Here is a 6,711-nt window from a genome sequence, read left to right on the forward strand (position 1 = left end):
CTTAAAAAGCGTATTTAGACAATATAAACAAAGAAGAGTTAGAAGCCCTCAAACAGATTTTTGAAGGTGGAGAAAGGGGCTTCTCAAACTCTTTGACTGCTCTTGAATGTGCTGAAGATTTGCTGTCAGGAGGAGAGCCTTGAATGTGAGGAAGACGGTTGGAGAGTAGACTTCAATGCACTTCTTCCTTCTTTCTCTTGTAATTACTCTTGAGAGGCTTTGGTTGGTGGAAATCTCTTTTGCTTTGAATGGAGTCTCTCTCTCTTGCTCTATTACTGTTCACTCTGGCTATTTAAGCCATCCCCAATGAAAACTAGCCGTTAGACACACATTTATGGCCGTTCTGCACACTCTGCAACTCCTGACAAAGTGTCCGTTGGGATCGGAGTCGACTCGCTCGATCTGGAGTCGACTCGGCTGTTGCTGGAGTCTACTCAAGCTTTACTGGAGACGACTCGGCCACTGTTCAAAATTTGAAATAAAGTGTCGTCCCGTTCTGGAGTCGACTCGGCTGAACCTGGAGTCGACTCGCTAATGTCCGGAGATGACTTTTCCTTCTGGAGACGACTCATTCTTCAGGATTCCACAAATCATTCTTTTGGTTTTACTTCCTCGAGTCGACTCGGATTCTCTTGGAGTCGACTCGGCTCTCAGAGCCGGAAAGACAGGTCTTCTGTCTTTGAACTTGAACTGTCTCGGAGTCGACTCGGACTTTGCGGGAGTCGACTCGGCTCTCAGACACTGAAATACTGGTCTTCTGTCTTTGGAGTTGAACTGCCTTGGAGTCGACTCGGACTTTGCTGGAGTCGACTCGGCTCTCAGACACCGAAATACTGGTCTTCTATCTTTGGAGTTGAACTGCCTCGGAGTCGACTCGGACTTTGCTGGAGTCGACTCGGCTCTCAGACACCGAAGTTGGCTCTCTGATTTTAGTCTTGCATTCCTCTGAGAGTTGACTCGCGCTTCCTTAGGAGTCGACTTGCCAACCGTCGGAGTCGACTCGAGTACTTCGGGAGTCGACTCGGCTCTCAGAGTCCAAAACGACTTCTCTGTCTTTCTGTCTGTTACTCCATGGAGTCGACTCTTACTTTGCTGGAGTCGACTCGGCAAGCATCGGAGTCGACTCTAATTCTTCAGGAGTCGACTCGGTGACAGGGTCTGAGATTTATCTTTCTGTCCTGCTGTCTGTTCTCAGTCAGAGTCGACTCGTAATGTGCCGGAGTCGACTCGAGCTTGTGCCAGTGCTTCTGATACACTTGGAGTCGACTCGTAATCTTCCGGAGTCGACTCGAGCTTCAGACTTTGGTTCAAATTGATTTCCATACTTAGCCAAAATGTATTGAACCAAAGCTAGAGACACTTAAACATAAATTCACAAATATTTAACTGAAACACTAGATTGAATTCATTAGTATAACATAAGATATACTCAAATGCTTTGAGCTCATTAAAATCAAATAGGGTTATAATCAATCACTCCACATCGACTTTCAGTGGCGTTCTTTGGCTTATAATCCGCTCCCACAGGTGGCACCATCTGTTGCGGGGATAGCGCTTTGGCCGGAACCTTGCGCAACAGCATAGCCTGCACCGGCCGAGCAGAGAAGGATACCACGTCCCCTACGAGGTGTTGTCCGCTTTGGGCGCGCCTGCACGCTAGGGGGTCCGCGTTGGTACTGTCCCTGGATCGTACGCCACGGGGGTCCGCATAGGTACTATCCCATCATCGAACGCCACGGGGGTCCACGTAGGTACTACCCCGCCATCGAATGCCACGAGGGTCCGCGTAGGTACTATCCTTTCGTCGAATGTCTTCCCAAGGCCGAGGGAGCTTGGGCTCACTGTCGACTCAGCGGGGCATCCCGACCTTAGTCGGCGGATCGAGCACGAGGTCGAGGGAGCTTGGGCTCGCTGTCGACCTGGTGACGCTTCCCAAGGTCAAGAGAGCTTAGGCTCGCTGTCGACTCAACGGGACATCCCGACCTTAGTCGAGGGATCGAGCATGAGGTCGAGGGAGCTTGGGCTCGTTGTCGACCTGGTGACGCTTTCCGAGGTACAAGAAGCTTGGGCTTGCTGTCGACTCAGCGGGGCATTCCGACCTTAGTCGAGGGATCGAGCACGAGGTCGAGGGAGCTTGGGCTCGCTGTCGACCTGGTGATGCTTTCCGAGGTCGAGGGAGCTTAGGCTCATTGTTGACTCAGCAGGGCATCCCGACCTTAGTCGAGGGATCGAGCACGAGGTCGAGGGAGCTTGGGCTCGCTGTTGACCTGGTGACGCTTTCCGAGGTCGAGGGAGCTTGGGCTCGCTGTCGACTCAGCGGGGCATCCCGACCTTAGTCGAGAGATCGAGCACGAGGTCGAGGAAGCTTGGGCTCGCTGTCGTCCTGGTGATGCTTTCCGAGATCGAGGGAGCTTGGGCTCGCTGTCGACTCAGTGGGGCATCCCGATCTTGGTCGGGGTCTTTGATGGAGATCGAGACCGAGCTCGACGTCGACGTGGCGAAGTGTTCCAGACTTGGCTGGGGCATCCGAGCTTGGTCGGGCATCCAAACTTTGTCGGGCATCCGAGCTTGGTCAGGTTTCTTGAAGTTTACAAGCGTCCCAATATCAGGAAGAGCATGGAATAATTAAAGGAGAACTGTGAATGAATTAACATGAGAAGGGGACGAGAATTGTGTTTCCAATCGTCGAGGACCCCTGGGGGCTCTACTGGTAATACATCCGAAGGTTTTCGAAATTACAGCTTCATGGAATGAGGGTCCCTTCGAGAGACTCCAACTTGTATGCTCCGGACCGCTGGACTCGTGCAATTCGGTATGGCCCTTCCCAGTTCGGGGCAAGCTTTCCTTACTCGGCGGGCAGAGAAGCTTCAGCTCTCTTGAGGACAAGATCTCCTGCCTTAAAAAGCTTAGCCCTTACTCTGGAGTTGTAGTACTGTGCCGTTTTTCGTTGATATCTCGCCATGCGAACTCGGGCTGCCTCCCTTGTCTCCCCGATGAGGTCCAAGTTGCCCCTGAGCTGGGGAGGTTGGAGGCTGCGTCGTAATGTTCCACTCTTGGTGAGGGGAGTCCAACTTCCAGGGGGATGACAGCTTCTGTTCCGTATGCCAGGTTAAAGGGGGTCTCGCCAGTAGCAAGTCAGAATGTGGTTCTGTAGGCCCAGAGAACATTGTACAGATCTTCGACCCATTGCCCTTTGGATCGATCGAGCCTAGCCTTGAGCCCCTGAAGGATGGTGCGGTTCGTCACCTCGGTTTCTCCATTCGTCTGTGGATGGGCTACCGAGATGAAGCAGTGGTCGATGCCGAGCTCGGAGCAGAATTCTCTGAAACGGGTGTTGTCGAACTGACGGCTGTTGTTAGATATAAGGATGCGGAGGAATCCAAATCTAAATATTATTGACTTCCAGACAAAGTCCTGCATCTTCTGCTCGGAGATTCGGGCCACTGGTTCGGCTTCGACCCATTTGGTGAAGTAGTTGATGGAGACGACCAAAAATTTTTTCTGCCTAGTAGCCAAGAAAAATGGCTCCAGGATATCAATCCCCCATTGGGCAAATTGGCCAGGGGGCACTGATCGAGGTCAGCGGGGCCGAGAGTCGGCGCTGAATGTTGGCGTTCCGCTGACACCAATCGCACCTTCGGATGAAGTTCGTTACATCCTTTTGAAGTGTGGGCCAATAGTATCCTTGGATCAAGATTTTGTGGGCCAGTGCTCGGCCTCCCAGATGGTTCCCGCATATCCCTTCATGAACCTCTCACATAGCACAGTCCGCCTCTGACGGGCGGAGGCATCTGAGGAGGGGAGAGGTGAAAGATTTTCGGTAAAGCTTGCCTTCATATAATATGTATTGAGAAGCTAGATGCTTGATTCGGCGGGCCTCAAGCTCATCATTGGGGAGGATTTCATTTTGCAGATAGCTAACGAGCTCGTCCATCCAGCTCGGCTCGGTCTTGATGCAGAGGGTTGGCTCGAGCTCCTCTATGCTGGGCATTTGGAGATATTAGAGTATTGTTGTCTTAGGAAGCTCGCTCATGCGGGAGGTCGCCAGCTTCTACAGTTGGTCTGCCCTTAGGTTCTCTGTTCTGGGAATGTGCTGGATATTGAAGGAGCCCAAGGTGGACGTGTGGTCTCGCACCTTTTGGAGATATCTCCGCATCGATGGCTCTCTTGCTTCAAAGTCTCCCAGAACATGGCTCACGACCAGTTGGGAGTCGCTGAAGACCTTCAGGTCCTCTGCTTTCAGCTTTTTTGCCAATTTGAGCCCGACGATAAACACCTCGTACTTTGCTTTATTGTTCGAGGCTGGAAACTCGAGGCGTAAAGCCTGCTCCGCAACTACCCCATCTGGGCTAGTAAGGATAAGACCTGCTCCGCTACCCCCCGAGGTTGAGGAGCCGTCCACATATAGGACCCATGGCTGCCTCGGGGTCTCCTCCGCTAGCATGAGTGGGAGATCGGGATCGTCCGGCAGAGTGCACTCCACGATGAAATCAGCGAGCACTTAGGCTTTGATCGCCGGCCTCGGACGGTATTCAAGGTCGAACTCTCCGAACTCGACTGCCCACTTTGCAATCCTTCCGGCACGATCCGACCATTGCAGAATTTGCTTCATAGGCTGGTCGGTCAGTATGGCCACAGTGTGGGCCTGAAAGTAGGGCCGGAGCCTTCGAGCCGAGATGACCAGGGCAAAGATTGTTTTCTCCAGTTTGGAATATCGGATCTCAGCATCCCTCAGGATCCAGCTGGCATAATACACTGGTCTTTGAAGCTTGTTCTCTTCTCGGACCAGGACCGAGCTTACCGCAACCGGAAAGACGGCCAGGTATAAATAGAGGAGCTCACCCTGCCGGAATTTTTGTGTATAATGAAGGGGAAGCAAGAAGGCACCTAAGTTCTTCAAAAGCTTGCTGACATTCCTCCGACCATAGAAAGTTCTTCGGTCGCTTGAGGATTGTGAAGAATGGGAGGCACCGCTCGGCCGACCTAAAAACGAATCTTTCCAGAGCTGCGATCCGCTCAGTGAGCCGCTGTACCTCCTTCACCGTCTTTGGTGGCACCATCTCTTGCAGCGCTCGAATCTTCTCGGGATTTGCTTCGATTCCATGCTAGGTGACCACGAAGCCAAGGAATTTGTCCGAGGTGACTCCGAATGCGCACTTGGCAGGGTTGAGTTTCATTCGATACTTCCTGATTGTGGAGAATGTCTCATTGAGGTCAGCCGCATGGTTCTTGGCTGTTCGGCTCTTCACCAATATGTCGTCCATATAGACCTCCATGTTTCGGCCTATTTGATTTTTAATGATCTGGCTGACCAGCCTTTGATACGTTGCTCCGGCATTTTTCAACCCGAAAGGCATCACTTTGTAGCAATAAATGCCCTTATCGGTGATGAGGTCGTCTTCTCCTCTTCTTCTGGCGCCATTCGGATTTGGTTATATCCCGAAAAGGCGTCCATGAAGGTCAGCAACTGGTGTCCCGAGGTGGAGTCGACGAGCTGGTCGATGCTGAGGAGTGGAAAGCTGTCCTTTGGGCAGACTTTATTCAGGTCAGTGTAGTCCACGCACATGCGCCAGTTCTCGTTAGCTTTCTTCACGAGGACCACGTTGGCGAGCCAGTCTGGATAGGAGACCTTCCGGATGAAGCCGGCCTTGAGAAGTTTGTCCACTTCCTCGGCTGCTGCTCGTTGTCGTTCCGGGGCGGAGCTCCATTTCTTCTGTCGCACAGGTCTGCAGGTCAGTTTCACCTGGAGTCGGTGAACCATGACCTCGGGGTCTATTTCCAGCATGTCGGCGGGCGACCAGGCAAATATGTTCATATTGGACCGAAGAAACTTGATCAGGTGGTCTCTTTCGCGGGAGCTCAGACCGGAGCCGACCTGCACGGTTAGCTCTGGGCAATTTTCTTCTAAGGAAATCTGGGTAAGAAGCTTACCAAGTTCTACCCGTTCCTTCCGAAGGGGCGTTCCGCACTTCCAAGGTTTCGATGGGCAGCATCTGATCTGATGTTTGGGTTGGCGCCTTGGCTGGTTGCTCCTCTTGGCTTGGTGCCTTAGCCGGTTGCTTTGCTTTGTGAGTCGCCATATAGCACTGCTTAGCTATTGACTGGTCCCCACGAACTTCGCCTACTCCTCGGTTGGTGGGGAACCGCATGAGCAGGTGATAGGTCGAGACCACAGCTCAGAGGGCATTCAGCCCTGGTTGTCCAAGAATAGCGTTGTAGGCCGAAGACAGGCGGACCACAAGAAAATCTGTCCCCACAGTACTTACTCGAGGAGCGAGCCCGACTGTGACTAGGAGGCCGACCTCGCCCTCAACTGGGACCGAATCTTCGGTGAATCCGACCAGTGGAGCATTCATTCTCCGAAGCTGGCTTTCCGTCATCCCCATTTTTTGGTAGGCATCGTAGTACAAAATATTTGCCGAGCTTCCATTATCAACTAAGACGCGCTTTACATCAAATTTATTTACAATCATGGAGATGACCACAGCGTCATCATGAGAAGTCTCAACTCCTTCCAAGTCCTTGTCCGAGAATGAGATGGCTTCGGAGGTGCGCGGGTGCTTCAAAGGGATCCTTCCCCCGGCTGGTTCTTCACCGAGCTTCCTCCTCCGATGGTGTTGATGGTGCCGGCAATAGGCCTGTTGTCATTTGGATCTTCGAGTAGTGCGGCATTTTCTGTCGGCCTTCTTTCCTCGCGTCGGTTCCACACAA

Source organism: Phoenix dactylifera, unplaced genomic scaffold (genome assembly GCF_009389715.1).
Source record: "Phoenix dactylifera cultivar Barhee BC4 unplaced genomic scaffold, palm_55x_up_171113_PBpolish2nd_filt_p 001732F, whole genome shotgun sequence".
Lineage (NCBI taxonomy): Eukaryota > Viridiplantae > Streptophyta > Magnoliopsida > Arecales > Arecaceae > Phoenix > Phoenix dactylifera.